General features: G+C 39.0%; 1 long non-coding RNA gene and 1 other non-coding gene across 9 annotated transcripts in view; one reads left to right on the top strand and one right to left on the bottom strand.

Moving 5' to 3' along the window:
* The window catches only part of LOC110136914 (uncharacterized), a 489873-nt gene extending 472091 nt beyond the window's left edge, over window positions 1-17782 (bottom strand). For 3 of the 8 annotated variants that reach the window (XR_011491855.1, XR_011491853.1, XR_011491854.1), the window contains exons 1-2: window positions 17513-17757; window positions 16467-16627 (exon numbers count right to left, since the gene is read on the bottom strand). This is a non-coding gene — a long non-coding RNA (uncharacterized lncRNA). Of the gene's footprint in view, window positions 1-16466; window positions 16628-16960; window positions 17105-17512 lie in introns of all 8 variants that reach the window. The other 5 variants (XR_011491851.1, XR_011491852.1, XR_011491856.1 and 2 more) reach the window with 4 other exon arrangements.
* TRNAG-ACC (transfer RNA glycine (anticodon ACC)) lies at window positions 7293-7365 on the top strand. The gene has a single exon. It is a non-coding gene; the product is annotated as a tRNA-Gly (tRNA).
* Window positions 17783-18600: the final 818 nt, after the last annotated feature.

The raw sequence follows: 18600 nt of genomic DNA, 5'->3' as shown, positions 1-18600 counted from the left end.
TGCTGCCTCCTGCCGCCTCATTGTTCACTGCTGGGTTGTACAACGTTTCCATGCTTGGGAAAGGTGCTGGACAAATTACACGGGATATCTCACTGTGTGGGAGTCAGGGCCAGGCCAGGAAGACCTCACAGCATTAGCAAGTGGCGCTCCCACAGCCTGGGAGGTCAGGGTAAGAGTGGAGAGGTGCTACTAACCTCACGCCATGGCCACGCACAAGTAAGTGAAACGACTAGCCTGACGCCACCCAGGAAGGGAAAGCCAAATACACAGCGAAGTTGAACAGAAATCATATGAGTGCTTCCCACACTGCAAAGCTGCATCTTTCTTGCTTTGTTAAAAGTGGCAACATGGCTTTACATTGTTCATGACCAGAAGGAGGTTTTCCTTGCTTCCCATTTCTGATCCCATGGTTAATAACTGCTTCCATGATTTTAACTTGCCCCTCTGAAACACTATTGGGGGAATGGGACAATGAAGTCTGCCTGCTCTGGGCAAGGCCAGAATGCAGCGAAGGAGACAGAGAAGTTAACTCGCTGCCTGGTGTTTGCAAGTAGCAAATGTGGCCATGCACCTTCAAAGAATGTGTTCCACTTTGAATTGTTCAGTGGTCTGTATGTGAGGAAACTGTTGGATCTTCCACAATGAAATACAAATCCTGTTACAGTTTTCAGAATTCTGGGGCAGCCAATATAGCCATTTTAGACATATTCACTGCTTAACCAAAGACATGAAATTTACATTTCTGTCCTATTCTTAACTTACTTAAGTCAGATGCTTCTTAAGACTCAATCTGAAGAGATTCCTGGCACAGTAGACTATTTCTGAGCTTTCCCTAACTATTCTTAAACCAAAAGGCTCTGTACAATTGCTCTTAGGCTAGCTCTTTCACTTAATATTTATTAATCACTTACCAACAATAAAACCCTGTATTGGGTGCTCAGGGGAAGATAAACAGTACCTGATTCTACTGTCAATTAGTTTATAATCTCATATAGGTTTTAAGGCTCCCAAACTGGCTACAATGTCCATAGAAAGAGGTGCGAAATATAGACCCTGGAAGACTGGGGTCATTTTTAATGGAGGTGACTAGAGAAAGATTCTTAAAGGAGGTGCCTCTAAGTCAAGTCTTAATGAAAGGGGAGAATTTTTTGAAGGGCACAGATGAGAAAAATGAATTATTGATGGAAGGAAAAGAAAAGATAACTATGCAGTGAGGCTAGAACGTAGGTTACATGATCAGCAGTTGGGGAAGGCGGATGCCAATGTTGGCTTGTATTTCATTTGCTTGTTAATAGGAATGCAGGATGCTCAAGCCCGTTGCTCAGGAGACTGCCGTAAGCAAAGCAATGTTTTAGGAAGGTACATCTAGAACTAGAAGCAGGGGGACCAGTAAAAAGAATAAGGGCTCAAATGAGAGTAGGAGTGTTGGAGAAGGAAAAGAGGAGACCAGTGTGAGAGGCATGAGGACTTGCTGGACTCTTTGCCAAGACACAGCCCACTGAGCCCGGAGCCAGAGTAGATGGCCACGCCTAAAAGAAAGCAGGAAGGTAGGAACCAAAGAGGAAGGCAGAGAAAGGGCAGAAAGAGAGGATGCAAATCAGTATTGAGCATTGTAAGGGACCAAGAAAGAAGAGAGTTGTTTTCTTTTTTTCTCTCCCCCAAATAGACGTTTGAAGTCAATAACATCAAATGCTGTAAGGTCAATGATAAGAATGATAAATAGCCATTGGAATGCAAAATCGGGAAGTCACTGTTCACTGCCAAGAGAACTTCAGATTACAAACAGCAAGGGGTGAGAGATGGCAGGGGAGTCTGCTCGCAGCTCTGTCTTTAAAATATTTGGGCCTGTAACTTGGACAGGATGAGAGGAAAATAAGCATTAATATGTGGATAATGGCAAAGGGAAAGAGGCACGATTTTTCCTGAGAGCATTTTTTGCTTTGGTTGTGCCATGAAGCATGTGGGATCTCAGTCCCCAGACTAAGGATCAAACCTACACCCCTTGAACTGGAAGCATAGAGTCTTAACCACTGGACCACCAGGGAAGTCCCTCTGGAGAGCATGTTGGTGGTAAGAACTTGAAATGGGAATCCCCTTGGATTACAAAAGCAATGACATTTTATTTGAATTTTTTTTAAGGAAACGTATATTGTTGATTTTAAAAATGATCTACAGGAATGCTTATTACAAGTCTTTATATAATGGTGAAAAATCTGAAGTAACCTAAATGAATTCTGATACATCTGCCACAGAATTTAGGACTACATAGCTCTATGAAGATGTGCTTAAAAGAAAAAAAAAAAAAACTCATGACACATATAAAGAGGAGTTTATCATTTTTGTCAGTTATTAAGTGAGTTAAACGGTTATAAGGCAATAATCAAGGTGTGATTTCATTTTTGAATGCAGTTATACATATTACAAGCATACCATATATATATATATATGGTATATGTGATATACATATATATATGAAGTGAAGTGAATTTGCTCAGTCATGTCCGACTCTTTGTGACCCCATGGACTGTAGCCTACCAGGCTCCTCAGTCCATGGAATTTTTCAGGCAAGAGTACTGGAGTGGGTTGCCATATCCTTCTCCAGGGGATCTTCCTGACCCAGGGATCGAACCCGGGTCTCCCACACTGTAGGCAGACCCTTTACCATCTGAGCCACAAGGGAAGCCCCTATATATATATATATATACACACACACATTTACATGTAATACACACACATACACATATATATATACACACACACATTATATATGTTTGCATGTATATATACACAGATTAAGGGGCTTCCCTTGTGGCTCAGCTGGTAAAGAATCTGCCTGCAATGTGAGAGACCTGGGTTTGATCCCTAGGTTGGGAAGATCCCCTGGAGAAAGAAAAGTCTACCCACGCCAGTATTCTGGCCTGGAGAATTCCATGGACTCTATAGTCCATGGGGTCGCAAAGAGTAGGACACAACTGAGCAACTTTACTTATACACTAAGAATGTATATATACGTATACTATATATAGCCAGATATTTTTGTTTACCTCATCAAATCCACATTATACACATCTCTACCTTATTTTCTGCCTCTTGCTTTTTGATATATGTGAACGGCCTTGCTGGCTCCCTTGTGCTATAGTAGGGTTAGGACAGTGGAAGACTGAGTCAGGAGATTGGAGGGAGCGAAAGGAGAGGTTTGTGTATGTAATTCACCAAATCCATCCCAGTGTTATTACCTTGGTCTCTTTGCCTTCCAAAGTACTCAACTCCTATACATGCGGCATTCTTGCCAAAGTTCTTGGCTCTGAGTTCTAGTACTGCTGTTTTCCCTCACACCTTCAGGTTTAGGGCTGATGAAAAAACAGGTAATAGATACGATGCACTATGCCTTATGGTTCCTCTATATCCTGTTCACATTTTTAAAATATCTCTTTATTGAACTCTTTTAGTCCAACTTGAGTTTGCCTAATTTTAGTGGGATCTTGCATCATATGTGACAACAATCTTATACAAACTATTTCTTCAACTTGGAAAATTAACGGTCTGCCTGGAGATGTTTAATTCATTTAGTCTGGTTTGTGCTGCTAGAAGTTTATACAATTTTAGGGGCCCTCATTAAGAAAAATAATACAAATTTATAAATATAGATCTAGGTATCATAGGTATTTAGAATGAGAAAACAAATGATAATATGCTACACATTTAAAAAACTATATTATAAAATTTCCCAAACTGGAGAAAATAGAATAATGTTTTTATTAATAAACCTTTTGACACAGCTCTGTAATATATTTTTGCCAACATCTGTTGTTCACATATTCTTTGTTTCTTTATATGACAACAATTTTGTAATCTTGTTTTCACAAGAGAAAACACAAAGATAAGCTGATCTTTCCTCTAGTATGGATGAAAAATACTTTGATAGTTAGAAAAGTTCATTAAGCTTCATAACATTATAAGATCATGTCATTTTTTAGGAATGTGAAAATCTGAGAAAAACCTCTCTCTAATATTATTCATATATACATATTCTAAGATTTTAAGGCACTAATAAGTGTATTCCTGCGAGGAGAGAATACACTATTTTTTCATTTTGGCCACTCATCAATGAGATCAAATCCTCTTAGGTTTATAATTTTATATACTGAATGACTGGAAGAATTTTCCACAGATTAATTTCTTGTTCTGCACATTTTAAATCTTGCTTCTCTTCCTCCATCCACATTCTTATAGTGTCAGTTCCATAGGAAATATTCATATCAAGATATGAACTCTGGCCCTGCACCTTTGTGTCCCAACCCTGAGTGAGTTGACACTGTTTATTAGAGGAATATCCTAGAACTTATATATACATTGTGATGGCTAGCAATAACTTATCTACACAGGGATATGACTGCAAACCACAGAAATGTATCCCACTAACCCAAACTATTTCCAAGTCTACTTTCTCCTAATCACATTCTAAAAAGCATGTGGCCCCTCCAAGCCCATCTGAACCAAAAGGAAGTGTGTTGGAGGGGATGTTGGAGTAAGAAAAAAAGAAAAATGACCTTAAATATCAATGGGTAAAATATACTGCACAAAACACAAGACCATAAGAACACAGTGGAAGAGATCCATGCAACTGCAAGGCCCTGAAGTATAAACTTCATTAGTAAGTCCACTTCTGGGTTTATTCAAACCACTTCAGTGTAGATGCTCTCCTTGAGTCTCCTGTCTCCTAGACCTAGCTCCTTACATTCCATACACCATAAGCAGAATTAGTCCCCTATCTCTGTATTCTCATAGTTCCTTGAAGATTCTTCTTTATAAATACCTTCTTATTATGGTAGAATTAATGGTTTAAAAACAATTTGTCTATAAGATCTTGATTTTGTCTTACTTAACAAAGATGTAGAACCTGGCAACTGATGAAACTTACACCTTTGTGCAGATGTTCAATAAATGTTTTCTTTTAAATTAATAGACTGACTAAATGATACGTGATGAGATAAATAATCATCAAAAAAGGAGACAGAAAAATTCAAAGCATGATTATAGAATGGAAAAAATCAACTAAAAGAGGATGAAACAAATCTTAAAGAAACAGAGCAATGATGCAGTAGAGAAGAGAAAATTAAGTTTTCAAAAGATGCCTTGATCCTTCTCAGAAAGGGAAGGTGGATAAATCATAGCTAAAATGAAGGGCTATAACTGAGATTTCAAGTATAAGAGACCAATCAAAAAAGAAACTGATAGAAGTATATCATGCAATCAAAAAGGAGTAAACAATAGATGGTGACAAAGGATTCAAAGCTGTTTTGTAACTAGCTCAAAATTTGTAATTCTTTTCAGTAATTCTGCTCTTTACAAAAATATATTTTGACAATCCAGCCACTATCATTATACAGAGATTATCAAAATGTTTCAATAGAAAATTCAATCTCCTGAGCCATTATCAGGAGAACCAAAGTTCTCCATCAAACATCTTGACAGCATTATGTGGACCAAACAAAATGTATCTGCAGATTCAATCCTGCCCATAGGCAACCAGCATGTAACCTTTATTTCAACACCATTCAACATCTATAAAAATTATGAAGAAGGACTCTGCTATCTCCCCATCACCGCCAATGAACTACATTACAGATCCACAGGTGGGGCCAAGGAAAGCTGGGGAATTGCATTACTATGAGAAGTTTATTAAACATGTTAATTTATGTCAGAGTGATACATTCATTATTCTAAAACTAACGTGATTAGCCCTTAATAATGGTGACATGTGTCAATAGAGGGGATGCCAAATTAAGAATTGATGGGTTAAGAGAAAAACAATTAAGAAATCAGTCAATTGATGTGATTTGCACAGGGCATCTGACCAATAAAGGTGGAAAGACAAGGGTATTAATGATAAGGCAAGTTCCCATTTCACCTATTTGTAGCCTGCCTCTAATATAGAGCTCTATCCTACCACAGCTAGAATTCTCTCTCCAATTACAAATCCCTTGACTGATAGACACCACCATTCTGCTAGCAGAATGCATCATGCCTTAGCCTGCAGGGAAAAGAGATGTGATTTCATTGTTACACTTATTAGAGAACTAACTCCATTTAACAGCATTATGAACAGAAACTAAGTGCTAAGTGTGTATAGATGACTCCACTAGGCCTTATAAAACAGTCATAGACTAATAGCTTCAAACAAATCCTTCAAAACAAATGTGTAGTCCAGGATTCAAAACAGATACGGAATTTCATCATTAGTGATAAATGTGGTTTTTCAACCTTGTTCCTCAGAGTCACAAGTAGATGCTTAAAAACTGAAGGAGAAATTTTATATAGGATATAACATGAAATGCTTCCTTTTCATAGGATATTAAATCTCATATGCAAGTAACATGGACTCTTCCCACCTTTTCATTAAGGCGGAAAAATGACTGAATTGTCCCTATGAAGTGGAGACTCTCATTGAACTTCAGTCTGATTATGCTAAAAAAAACAAAAAACAAAAAACAAAACTTATGATGATGACATTCTTAAATTCACAAAGGAAACTTGTCCCGTGTCTAAATGACCTTTTCTCAACATGTCTCTCTTTAACCTAAATCTCCTATTGTTTCAGTTTAATACCATTTATTCCATTTTGCTTCCCAGTGGCCACACCAACTAAAGGTAACCCTACCTTTGGGAATGAAACTGCAGTCCTGGACAGGCAGGTTCATCAAGGCCACTAGTGAAGGAGAGGAGAAAAGAAAATGCCTCAGGTGGTCACAAACAGTTCAAATCCAATATAAATGGCATGACACATTCACTATTTATAACAAATTGTCTAAACCAATAAAAACTCTAAATGTTTCAGTGGGCAAGCATAGGGAAATGACGAAAGAGAAGTCAGAGATGACATACTATTTATGAGAACACTTGAAATGATTCTCTGAAAATTTCCTATAACTGATTCTTAAATTGATATTTTTAAGTTCATGGAAAAGACCTTTCAGATGTAAAAGCTTATGAATTCACAGAGTACAATTTAAGCATGATGAATTAATTTCCTTAATGCATAGAATTATTAGACCATGGACTAGATGAGATTATTCCCAGGTTTCTGGGCTCCCTATCACTTGGTGGATAACTGTGGGTTGACAACTGACTGGTTCCAAACCAAGAAAGGAGTATGTCAAGGAGTATGTTGTCACCCTGCTTATTTAACTTATATGCAGAATACATCATGAGAAACGCTGGGCTGGATGAAGCATAAGCTGGAATCAAGACTGCTGGGAGAAATATCAGCAACCTCAGAGATGCTTATGACTTCCCTGGTGGCTCAGATGGTAAAGCGTCTGCCTACCATGCAGGAGACCTGGGTTCAAACCCTGGGTTGGGGAGATCTCCTGGAGAAGGAAATGGCAACCCACTCCAGTACTCTTGCCTGGAAAATTCCATGGATGGAGGAGCCTGGTAGGCTATAGTCCATGAGGTTGCAAAGAGTTGGACATGACTGAGCAACTTCACTTCACTTCACTTTCAGATATGCAGATGATACCACCCTTGTGGCAGAAAGCAAATAAGAATGAAAGAGCCTCTTGATGAAAGTGAAAGAGGAGAGTGAAAAAGTTGGCGTAAAACTCAACATTCAGAAACTAAGATCATGGCAACTGGTCCCTTCACTTCATGGCGAATAGATGGGGAAGCAATGGAAACAGCGTCAGACTTTATTTTTTGGGGCTCCAAAATCACTGTAGATGGTGACTGCAGCTATGAAATTAAAACATGCTTGCTCTTTGGAAAAAAAGTTATGACCGATCTAGACAGCATATTAAAAAGCAGAACATTATTTTGCCAAGAAAGGTCCGTCTAGTCAAGGCTATGGTTTTTCCAGTAGTCATGTATGGATGTGAGAGTTGGACTATAAAGAAAGCTGAGCACCAAAGAGTTGATGCTTTTGAACTGTGGTGTTGGAGAAGACTCTTGAGAGTCCCTTGGACTGCAAGGATATCCATCCATTCCATCCTAAAGGAAATCAGTCCTGAATATTCATTGGAAGGAATGAATGCTGAAGCTCCAATACTTTGGCCACCTGATGTGAAGAACTGACTCATTGAAAAAGACCCTGTTGCTGGGAAAGATTGAAGGTGGGAGGAGAAGGGGATGACAGAGGATGAGATGGTTGGACAGCATCACCAACTCGATGGACATGAGTTTGAATAAACTCTGGGAGTTGGTGATAGATAGGAAGGCATGGTGTGCTTCAGTCCATGGGGTCACAAAGAGTCAGACACGACTGAGCAACAGAATTGAACTAAACTGAACTGAAGACTGAAAGAAGACAAGGTTAGGAAGAAAGACAATAAATTAAATTTGAGATATCATGACATACCCATGTGGCTTCCCAGATGGCTCAGTGGGTAAAGAATCCGCCTATAATGCATGAGACGAGGATTTGATCCCTGGGTCAGGAAGATCCTCTAGTGGAGGGCATGGCAACCCACTCCAGCATTCTTGCCTGGAGAATCCCATGGACAGAGAAGCCTGGTGGGCTACAGTCTTTAGGGTTGCAAAGGGTTGAACATGACTGAAGTGACTGAGCATGCATGCATGCATGAGATACCTACGTGGAGCTATTAGATAGACAACTGGATACCGAAATGTGGAGATTAGAAGTCAAGCTTGGGTTGGAGAACTACAGTTGGAGAAACATATATGGAGACAAAGGAGAAAAAAGTAACTGGATAGGTAAGAGAAAAATTTGGACTGGGTGGTATTGTAGGAGTCAGAGAAGAAATGTTTCAAGAAGGCTATGATGGAAACTGTATTGAGTGCTGCCAAAGAGTTGAGCTGGATGAGGAAGGAAATGTTTCTATTATGTTTGAAGATGTGGTATTATCCTACTGACATGCTATGGAAAAATACCTTAACTGTAATTTTTCTTTTTCTTATTTGTAACTTCAGTTTCTCAGCTGTTACCAGCAATGACAACTGATGTCGTTTTGTTCCAATGAATACCCAGCTTTTTCTTGTTGCAAAATATCTCATGCTGGCCAAAAGAAAATTCACATCTTAGTTAACTGGGGAATCTCTAAGGATGCTGACATTATCTATAAAACAGTATTGGCTATTCTTTGCTACCAGTAGGGATGGAAACTTACCACACCTGCTGCCAATGAAATACAAGAGTGGTGCACAACACCAATGACCTGGCGGCTGCAGGGAAGCGTCTCTGAATATACGGGCAGATCCATCCCCCAGCTATATTCAGTTTAGAATATGCCACCATAAAGCTACTTGGACACTAAAGTTTATAGAACATACTGAAGCAGTTCTAGCCTCAGAGGATACACCTGTCTTCAGGATGGCTGAATTTAGCATGAGCTCAGCCATTGCTATTGGAGAAGGAAATGGCAACCCACTCCAGTATTCTTGCCTGGAAAATCCCATGGACAGAGGAGCCTGGCAGGCTACAGTCCATGGGGTCACAAAGAGTTGGACACGACTGAGTGTCTGAGCATCAGCCATTGGTATAGCTGGCAAACTAGTCCTCTATGCACCTTCATTGAGCTTCCTCTCTTTGGGAAGTTCTATCTTAGCGGATTCTCCATCCTTCTAGCTACCCAGCATCTTTCACTGACCTCCCAGTGCATCAGATTTACATGAATACAGTGGAAGCTCACTGAACTCATCAGTTTCCTTGAGAATTAAAGGCTACAAATAGGGAGGCTGGAACACGCACCATTTCATTGGTGTAGGCGCTCTCTCCTTCACTCTTTTAAGACACTTTATTACATACATTCACATCACTTCTATGAATCTTGAAAGGATTCTAATAGAATCAAAATAAAAATAAGCCTCAGAGAGGCCAAATAACTTGTCCAAAGGCACATAGTGTTTGAGTGGACAAGGTAAAACTTAAATCTAGAACCTAACTTATTTATTTTTAAAAACAGCTTTTTTGAAGTACAATTGTCATGAAATACACTGCATATATTTAATGTGTCAATTTTGATAAAATTTAAACACGTATATCCATGAAACTATCACCACAATTAAGAAAATGAATATATATGTCACTAACAAACATTTCTTCATGCTCTTTTGTTATACTTCCCTTCTACATCTCCCTTACACCCTAACCCCAGGCAACCAATCGCCTATTTTCTGTCAGAATAGATTAATTTGCCTCTTCTAGGATTTTATACAAATGAATATTTATAGTATGGACTCATTTATCAATTTTTTTCACTTGGCATAATTATTTTGAGGTTCATTCACAGCATTTTGTACACTAATATTCTTATTCATTGCTGAATAGCATTCCATTTTATGGATACACCAAAATGTATTTATTCATTCACTGATGGATGGATATTTGGATTATTTCCAATCTGGGGTCATCACAAATAAAGCCACTCTGAATATTCATGTGCAATGTGAAGTCTTTGTATGAACATATGCTTTCCTTGGGCGATTCTGTGAGTACATGTTTAACTTTTTAAAAAACTTCAAAACAGTTTTTCAAAGTAGTTTCTAAGATTTTCCATTCAGTTTGAGGGTGTATGAGAATATAATATTAAATATAATCACTATTTTAACTAGTTTAATAGTTTTGTTGAAGTATCTCAATATGAGCTTCATTTGTGTTTCCTAGTGACTAGTGATGGTGAGCATCTTTTTTTGCATGTTTACCTTCTATCAGTGTATCTTTGAAGAAGTGTTGGTTCTTTTGTCCTCTTTGTATTGGGCTACTTCTTTTATTATTAAGTTTTGTGTTCTGAATACAGTTTTTTAAATCAGATACATACTTTTCAGATATTTTCTACCATTTTAAAATGGTATCTTCTAAAGACTTTCATTTTCTTAACAATGTCTTTCAAAGAATAGGAATTGGTCATTTTGATGAAGCAGAACTCATCAATGTTTTGTTTCATTGATCATATTTTTTGTTTAATTAGTGAAGTCGGCCTAACTCAAGGTCACAAAGATTTTCCTGCACGTGTTATTCTAGAGGTTTTACAGTTTTAGGTTTTACATTTAGGTATATGAGCCATTTGGAACAATTTTTGTTTCCAGCTTAAGGTAAGGATTTATGCTTATTTGTTTTGCTTATGAGTATCCTTTATGGTTTCCCTGGTGGCTCAGTGGTAAAGAATCCACCTGCAATGCAAGAGATGTAGGAGATGCTGGTTCAGTCCCTGAGTTGGGAAGATCCTCTGGAGGAGGGCATGGCAACCCACTCTAATATTCTTGCCTGGAGAATCCAATGGACAGAAGAGCCTGGCAGGATTCAGTCCATAGCGTCGCAAAGAGTCAGACACGACTGAAGCAACTGAGCATGCATGCATCCTTTAGTTCTAGCACAATTTGTTAAAAGAGTCTCCCTTCTTTATTGAATTTTCCTTCAGTGTTGTGTGTGTATATATACATATATATATATATATATATATATATGGACCTATACTGGACTTTTAATTCTGCTTCTTTGATCTATTTGCCTATATTTAAGTCAGTTCTACACTGTCTTGATTATTAGCTTTTTATTAAGTTTTGAATTCAGGTATTGTTAATCTCTCAATTTTACTTTTTTATTTTCCGAGGTTGTTTGGGCTAATCAACATCTTTTACATTTCCATTGGACTTGAAGAATCAATTCATCAATTTTCTCAAAAAAAAATCTGCTAGGATTTTAATTGTGATGGTGTTGAATCTATAGATCAATTTAAGGAAAACTGACATCTCAACAATATTGAGCCTTCCAATCCATAAAGGTGGTTATTTTTTTCATGTAAGTTCTTTTCAATTTCACTAAGCAATGTTTTACAGTTTTTGGTTTAGAGGTTTTACATATCTTCTGTGAAATCTGTCCTTAAGTTTCCAATATTTTTGGATGTTATTACAAATGGTATTCTTAATTATAATTTCCTTTTCTTGTTAAGAGTATATAAAATTATAATTAGTATGCTTGATATTGTATCCAGAAACCTTGCCAAGATTACCAAACTGTATCATTTTAGATATACTGTACATTTTCCACAAAGATGATAATGTTTCAGAATGGAGTCTTACTTCTTCCTTTTCAGTTAGATGCCTACGATGTCTTTTTCTTGCTTTATGCATCACCTAGGCTTGTACTCCTACTTCTTCATTTATTCATTCAACAAATATTTTTTGATTGCCTATTATGCATGAGCCATAGTTACAAGTAAGATGAATTCAGTGTGAATGAGACAAGGAGGGTGGGTACATGTTGTCATGGAATTTACGACAATTATTCAATTGTTTAACAAAATAGATGTGTTTAAACATGAGTGTTAATATAAATAGTACTAGTCACTCAGTTGGGTCTGACTTTTTGCAACCCCACAGACTGTAGCCTGCCAGGCTCCTCTCTATCCATGGAGTTCTCCAGGCAAGAATACTGGAATGGGTTGCCATTTCCTTCTCCACAATATACATAAGGAATAGCCAATAAAAATAGGAATACTTAACCTAAAATATAACATAGATAAAATAATTATGCTTTTCAAATATTCAAGGGAGTATCTGGCAGAAGTGGATTATTTTCTTCCTGTATAATTTCGGAGAATTTAACTGGGATTAGTGGTGGAAAGTGGAGGAGAGATATTAAAGCATTTGTTGCCACAAAAATATTTGATATTAAAACAAACTGCTTCATAATAATCTTGCTATGAAAAGCTTGTCAAGAGGCTGGATAATCTTTCATGAGTGATACCATAGAGAGGCACCATTCTCAGGTAGAAGACATAGCTAAACGGATTACCAGAGTGGTTCCCAATTTGGATGATCTCAAATTCCTTTTTTTCTTTTTAAATAAGATTACCCCCATTCCTGCCCCACTGTGGGTTGGTTTTTTTTAATTTAGCTGTGCAGTCTTAGTTGTGGCGCCTGGGATCTTCAATCTTTGTTGCAGCATACAGGATTTTTAGTTGCAGCATAAGAACTCTAAGTTGCAGCTTATAGGACCTAGTTTCCCGACCAGGAATCTAACCCGGACCCACTGCACTGAGAACACGGATTCTCAACCACCAGATCACTAGGTAAGTCCTAGAAATTCTTTATCTGCAAAGATTAATGGGATAAGGCCTTTGCTTTTATTACGCTTACAATCTCCTCCTCAGAAAGAAAGATAGGTTTATGATAGAGACTAATAACACAGTTCAAATTATGGTTCAAGACAACAAATGAAGATACTTAGACAAAGTAGGATGCAATTCATGGCTAAAATAAATGGGACAGATCATGTACTCAGTAAGAATTGTTCAGACACTTTTTGTCAATCAAATTTATATATATATATATATATATATATATATATATACACATACATAAACATTATTTTGTTCACACATTCCAGCCTCTCTCCAAAATTCCCATCTGGCTTGTCTTGAGTGTCCCTTCCTTTCCTTTACATAGGTTCTAATTCTTAATCCTCCTTTAGTGTTGATCTTAAATCCCAAAAACATCCTCCATGAAGATCCTCTCAAAATTCTAGTCTTCTGTGGTCATTCTCTTTTCTCATTGATTGTTTACACTTTAGTTAAATCATCAGGAAGGAAAATAAGTCTTACATCTCTAAGTAGGTCTAACATTCAGAACATGCACTCATTCAATGGGAGCTAATATTACTATAATGGCAACAATGCATAAAGGGGATTCCCAGGTGGTGCTAGTGGTAAAGAATCTACCTGCCAATGCAGGAGACGCAAGAAATGTGGGTTCAATCTCCTGGGTTGGAAAGATCCCCCGGAGGAAATGGCAACCTACTCCAATATTCTTGCCTGGGAAATCCCACGGACAGAGGAACCCGGCAGGATACATATAGTCCAGAGAGTCACAAAGAGTCAGACATGACTGAGCGCGCATGCACCTAACTTAACAATGCAAAGGAGACCAGGGAGAAAAGACCATCATGATAACTTTGGGTAGCACAGCTAGAAAATATTCTTTAGAGGAGGTGGAATTTTACCTCCTACTTCTCTCCTGATTCACTGATACATTTAGTCATTCAATAAATATTCATTGATGACTTCTAAATCACATCCTGTCAAAGACTGGAGGACACAAAAAGGAACAAGGCAGACATGGCACCCTGACTCAAGGGCTGACGTTCTAATTATAGAAGTAAGGACAAAGACAAAGATAAAAAAAGTTACAAATCATTAAGGAAACAAGCTAGAGACTAATTTTACGTAGAATGGTTAGGAATAGATTTTTTGAGGAAATGATAGGCTGGAATTTGATGACATGAACATGCAGACAGTGTTGGGAGCAGGGCAGTTAGGGTACATTTAGGCAGAGTAAAGAGCTTCTACAAAACTTGCCGTGAGAGAATGACCTTAAGTTTTTTTTTCTGGGAATGAACAGAAGGCTATGTGGCTGCATCTGGTGGCGAAAGGGGAGGTGGGGAAAAGATGATCTTGGAGAGGTAGATGGGCCCAGGTTGTGTGAGGCTTTGAGGGCCGTGGGGAGGAGTTCAGATTTCCTTTTAAGTATAAGGGAAGACATTACAGGAGTTTAAGCAGGAGAGTGACATGACCTCCTAGTTTAGATTGTTTTTGAGAACATTGGTTGCTTTATAAGAAATGGACTGACAAGAGTATGGAGTTAGAAGGCAGTTGGCAGTAACCCAGAGAAGAAATGACACTTTCTTAAACACCTGAAGTAGCAGGATGGAAGAGAAATCAACAACGTTTCGTTCTGCAACCTGATGTGGCTGCTTTAAATAACCCTTTGAGCTTTAAGAATATTAGAATTCTGCTCTTTTAAGACTCAAATCCTGGCTGGAAGCAGTGCTTTGTTTTTACTAAGGAAATAACTTTGTTCTCTTTTGGATGCTGTTTATATATGGTGGTTTGGGAGCCGGCTGCAGAAGGATGAGGTTTAGGGACGCCCCAGGTCTCCATCAGCTAGCCACTGGTGACACCTTAGATGACCCTCCCCAGCACAGCTTTCTGTTGCACTGGCAGCAATACAGCCTGGTCGTCTGCAGTGTCGAGGAGCCCTAACTGCTACAGGATCTGGTCTGGCATAATGCTTGCTTGATTCAGAAACACCATGAGGCTCCTTTCATTATCAAAGGCAACAATCTGGCCAAGACCGTGACTCACCTTGTAGAGCTGGAGGTCAAGCTGAATACATGGGCACACCCAGATGGATAAAAAAAAAATAAATTTCATAGTTTGGGGAACACTGCCCCCTCCAATGACACAATGTTGTCATTTGAGCAGAAACAATTCTAAAAGGAGAGGAAGACCATACATTTTGGGATGGGGCTGCTTCTATAGCTAGGAACTACCTTGGTCCACTGATAAAGGAGGTTCATTCATGTCCAAGTCCATACTTCCACTTTCTTGCAGCCCATCCTTTCACTTCCTTCAAGCCCAATCTCAGTCCAAAATTTTCATCAGCTGCCTTAGAACTATAGGCAGCAGGACTGGGTCAGAAGCCTTATGTTAAACCCAACTAACTGTGTGCAGATATTTTGAGAATAAGAGGTTCATTGTTTCAGTAAAATCTTGTGGCAAAGCTTTGTTTATCCAATTCTATCACCTGCTATACCTGATATAGCATAGGAGAGAAATTGCCTACTAAGATTTTAGCACAGTGACTATAGCCTCACTGGTTCAAAGAATAGGATCCTTGCCCTCCTGTTTTCCTCTAACAAGATGGGCACACATCTGTTTAGTCAACTGCTTCAAAAATTGGGCCTGCAAGAAGTATATTAGTGCTGTTCAGTGCTTCTCTGGTGGGCTCAGTGGTAAAGAATCCACCTGCCAATGCAGGAAACGCCAGTGTTATCTCTGGGTTGGGAAGATCCCCTGGAGAAGGAAATGGTAACCCACTCCAGTAATCTTGCCTGGGAAACTCCATGGATAGAGGGCCTAGCAGGCTACAGTCCTTGAAGTCGCAAAGGATCGGGCATAACTGAGCGACTGAATACACACATGACATAGCCCACATCCAAAAGGAAGTTAAATGGAAACTGAACTTTCAAAAAACCCAGTTCATTCAATTCAAACACTTCCCTATGTGGACATGACAAAATATGAGAAGGTAGCTGCCAACACCCTTTCCAGAAAGGCTGTTCCATTCTTAAAGCCATAAGAAAGAGTGGACCCACATCTGTGCCTCTGAACACCCTGCCTGAACATGGTAACTGGGATGCCTATAGCAGCCTCGGCACTGAGAAGAAAGTTGGAGCGGATTAGAAAGGCACACAGACTAGGGTTCTGGGTGTCTTCAAGGAAATCTAGGACTACTGGACTCTTTTATCCTTGGGAAGGGGGGATTTTTTATGTGAGATACTTTTATTGTTGAAGTCAGTTGTTACCTCAGCTTCAAGTTTTCCTCCTGGTGGAATGGGTGACTCCCGGGAGTCAACTAGAAGAGCTGACTCAAAGTTTTAAAGCACAGAGGGACCAAGGCCATTAAGGATGCTCCTAGTGAAACTAATGTGTCCACATGGCAGACGGTACCTCATTCCTCAGCTGATTTGCAGGAGGACTTGGCCCTTCTCAGGTGAATTCATGGGCTGCTGCTTCTGACGGTTCTCCAAGTTCCTTCTGACCTTGTGTATGTTCCTTCACTTGCACTCACTCTTCCTTGGTGTTTTGTTTTCTATTTGCACAAATTCTACCTGTTAATGGGAAAAAAGATGCAGACATTTTAAGGAATCACTTGCAATCCTAGCATTCAGGCAATGTTTAATATTATCTTGGCATCTATACATGTATATGTGTTTCTGATTCATATTTACCCCCCTTAAAATTTGAGTACCATATTGTATATAAAGCTTTGCATCCCCCCATTTGAACTATATAATAAACATCTCTATATATTTCTAAGGATATTTTCAAAGCTTAAAAAAGTGTCCTTTGATTTGGGCAATGTCTCCAGGCACCTGTTGAAGGTATTTGGGGATGAGGCAGATAATTTTCTGTCTTAATCTAAAAAATTTATTTCTCACTACCATTTCTAGATTTAATCTAGAAAAGCAGATTGATGGGACTTCTCTGGTGGTCCAGTGGTTAAGACTCTGCAATTCCACTGCAGGGGCACAGGTTTGATCCCTGGTCCCGCCCCGCCTGGTCCCCCTGGTCCAGGACTGCCATGCCTAGTGTAGCCAAAAAGAAAAAGAAAAGTGGATTAATAATTCTGGATGCCTATGCTAGGTCACATTCTCTCTACTTAAAAGATGATTATTTTTCTAGCCAACATGATGACAGTCCATAGGCACTGAGCTCACAGCTCTTCGGAGGTATACATTGTGCAGTATTTGAGAGCAAAGCCACAGGCTTTCTGGATTCCCCCTTGATTTGCTAACTGCCTGTGAGATGAACTTAAATATGCTAGTTAGCAACTCTAGTCCTCCTTTTCCTCCTTTGTAAAATGAAAATAAAAATAAAATCTGTTTCATACGGTCGTGGTAAGAACTAGCATAATTCTGAATACAAGGCACTCAGATATTAGCTTTTTTATTATTATCAAAGTTTTAGGAATAGTACCATGAGTTGATACTTACCTTCTTTATTCTTCAAAAAAAAAGCAGGAATTAAGGAAGGATTCAATAGGCAGTTTTCCCCTTTCTGCCTCACTCGATCGACTCTCCTCTAGAATGTCTATGTGCCTCAGATTCTTATCATGTACAAATCCTCACCAATCCCAGAGTACAGCAGACCTTTCCATAAACGATTTCATAATCACTTGTCTACACGTGATTTCTTCTGCTAGAATGCTCACCCCCTCCTTCACCCACCTGCCAAATGCTTGCTCATCCTTTAATATCTCCTCCTCTGTGGAGCCCTTTCCCAAATCTCCAAAGAGCTGTTGTTCCACTCTTTACACTCCCGCAACACCATTTTTAAACCAATTTCCTTAACATAGCACTTGCCATGATATATTTGTAACTGATCTGTTTACATGACAATCTTCCACTGGAGTGCAGGTGTTCTTTTTTTCGGGGTGGGGGGTGGTCCAGGAACATGTTTTTGTCACCTCCAAAGAGTGCAATAAATGCTTAATGTGTGGGGGGAATAAATGAAAAAAAACTATAAACCATACATTTGCCCCAGAGGAAAAAACCCAGGAATGTTCAGGAGTCTGAAGGGCAGATCAGTTCCCCTACTCTGCTCTCCATGTGTTCAAGACTAGAAAAAGCCCCCAAAGGAGTCGGAAGGAAGGGTTCCATTCAGCACACACCTAATTACAGTCCTCGCTCGATTCTCTCTTATAAATGACAACCATCAAATGCCAAGATGTGACAGAATGACATCTGGCTCTTTGGCAGGCACCCCCGGCAACGGCGTTAATGACTTCGGAGATGGCTCTGGGTATGTAACGCTGTTAAGTTTGTTGTCTGGATTATATTATCCTCTTCGACATCTTTTTACATTGTCCTCTAACTCACTTCTGATTCTGATTCAGTGAAACCTGGACACATTTATCCAAATTTTCCCAATGCCCTTCATGGCCTTGACATCCCAGTCCTTTAATATATTTTCATCAGCTCCTGTATATCGTTCACAGAGAGTTGTGAGTGTACTTCACAGTCGGTTTGTATTCTCACAGGCAACTCAAAGGGGAAGGTTTTTGTCATCTGGGAAAAAGTTC

This window comes from Odocoileus virginianus, chromosome 16 (genome assembly GCF_023699985.2).
Source record: "Odocoileus virginianus isolate 20LAN1187 ecotype Illinois chromosome 16, Ovbor_1.2, whole genome shotgun sequence".
In the NCBI taxonomy this organism is placed as follows: Eukaryota; Metazoa; Chordata; class Mammalia; order Artiodactyla; family Cervidae; genus Odocoileus; species Odocoileus virginianus.
This window is presented reverse-complemented; position numbering and strand designations above follow the sequence as displayed.